This window comes from Pyxicephalus adspersus, unplaced genomic scaffold, assembly GCF_032062135.1.
Source record: "Pyxicephalus adspersus unplaced genomic scaffold, UCB_Pads_2.0 Sca4287, whole genome shotgun sequence".
Lineage (NCBI taxonomy): Eukaryota > Metazoa > Chordata > Amphibia > Anura > Pyxicephalidae > Pyxicephalus > Pyxicephalus adspersus.
The window spans coordinates 31-2,339 of record NW_027321290.1 but is presented as its reverse complement, the minus strand read 5'-3'; the positions used below and the strand labels follow the sequence as shown (position 1 = coordinate 2,339).

At 37.7% G+C, this 2,309-nt stretch overlaps 1 long non-coding RNA gene across 1 annotated transcript; it reads left to right on the top strand.

Annotated features, from left to right (window-relative positions):
- Positions 1–169: 169 nt before the first annotated feature.
- On the top strand, positions 170–1,649 carry LOC140321454 (uncharacterized). The gene is made up of 2 exons (XR_011918948.1): positions 170–356; positions 1,539–1,649. It is a non-coding gene; the product is annotated as an uncharacterized lncRNA (long non-coding RNA).
- The last annotated feature ends 660 nt before the right edge of the window (positions 1,650–2,309 follow it).

The following is a 2,309-nucleotide window of genomic DNA, read 5'->3' as shown; positions in this document are numbered from 1 at the left end:
TTGGTTTAGTTTTAGACAAAGTAAGAAAAAAATAAAATTTTTGTTATTCAGTTCATGAAAATTATTGGTTTAAAATTTCCAAATGTTCTTCATGTTTCCACTTCATGTTTTGTTTTCTTCGTAATACAGTAAGTAGTTGGTTTTACCAGTAATTAATTTTTATGTTTTTAAGATGCTTTTCCAGGAGGGGTACACTGGGTTTCTATTGGAAAACAGGATAAAGCAGGACTGCTGATGAAGCTGCAAAATCTGTGTACACGCCTTGATCAGGACTGCAAGTATTCACAGAGACCCCCTCTTAACATTGAGGAGGCCAGAGACCGCCTACGAATACTCATGAATCGCCTTTATCCAAGGTAAAAGTGCTCTCAAAATAAAATATACATGATGTTAGTGGTGTGAGCTTTTTTATATTATTTCTAGGCTCTCCAAATAATAAAGAATACACTCACACTACAATCAGGACAAACACAGGACAAAAATGTAATTTATTTCAGCTTATCTGTTTATAGATCTTGTGACTGCATTAGGTTGTCTTCCTAAGACATGGGTTCAGAGGACTCCCTCTCCTTTTCTTCTTAACAGGTGGAGTGTGCAGTGTAGACACAGAGTGCACATGGGGTTAGCTCTGGTAGGATCAAGCTATTACCATATGCAAATAACATTATAATTTGTTTGCCAGATGAGTTTTTCTATATCTTTCTAACCCTTGTTAGAGCTGATTTCCAGGTTTAACCTCCCCAGCTGTAACACCGAATGTAACTTGGGGTAAAAAAAAAGATGCTGAGAGTGGTAACCCCGATTCACACTCGGGGTAGCTAAAACAGTGAAATAGAATAATAGATTGAGCCTTGCCTGATCCGCCCTCCAGCCGGCATCCTCTGCATCCGATGAGTCACCAGGGAGTTCCCGATGACATTGGTGCGTGCGGATGTTCTGTTCGGGGCATTGCATTGCATTCAATACAAAATAACTATTAAATGCAATACATTGGATTTATATGTGTAAAAGCAGTACATTGTCTTTCATGAACATTTATTTTATTTTACAGTATAATATAATAGTATGAGTATAATATTTTTTTTTTTTAATTAAAATTTTTTTTTATTTTTCTTTATTTGTAAAACACATTTTTTTTTAAATGTATTTTTTTGACATGATTTTGTGTTTCAAACTTTATTATACTCATACTATATTATACTCTAAAATAAATTTTCATGAAAAACAACGTACCGCTTTTAGACATATTAATCCTGACAGAAATGAACCGCCCAGGAGGTTAAGGTAAAGTAGCAGAAATCACAATATTTACCTATAGGCAAGGAGGCCATATGGTTTATCACCCCTTTGATCTTGGCCATAGAATACTCAGATTTTATTTAGAAAGTGTAACAATGCAGCTTCCCTTTTTCAGATAGACAGAAAAGATTGTCGCACAAATCACGTATTTAATTCACCAATGACATACAAATACTGTAAAATAATTGAAAAACTAATAAAAATGCACATACGGTTAACACAGTATTGTTTCATAGAAGCCTTTTAATCTTGGACGATATTTGGGACCCTTGGGTGTTAAAGGCATTTGATGTCCAGTGCCGGGTTCTTGTCACAAGCAGAGACAAAAGTGTAACAGATGCTGTGTCTGGTGAGTACTTCCTGGAAAGCTGCTATTTGTATCAGATATTTAGTGTTGTCTTGGTTATCACTTTACTTGATGCATCACTGTCACTGATGCATCCATTCACCATTGATTGACACTTTTGGTTACTTCATCTCTCTGTATGTTTTACTTTAATCCAGTTCTAAAAAACATTTTGTCCTACTGATAAAAATGTTCTTTCCAAAGGAACAAAACACTTCGTTCATGTGGACAGTAAATTGGAGCACAAGAAAGGCCTAGAGATTCTATCTCTTTATGTTGATAAGGGTGTGGAAGAACTGCCAGAAGAGGCACATCACATTATAGAGGAATCAAAAGGTAAAACATGCTGGGTATGTGTTTAAAAATGTCTAACTGTAGGGAAAGTCGGATCTCCATTAAATCCATATTTGCAGATGCACTGAAGCTCTAACACAAGCTACGTACACATGGCAGATTTTTATCGCCCGATAATCGGCATCGGCCAAATATCGGGCGAAAATCTGCCGTGTGTACAGTCGGTGTCGTCCATCGTCCGAACGACCGTCCTGCCGGATCCACGGACGATGGATGACAACCGATCCTAATGAAAGGGAAGGGGGAGAGAGCGCAGCAGGGTGCCGCTCCGTCGCTCTCCCCCTCCCCTCTCCATAGAGCATGAACGGTG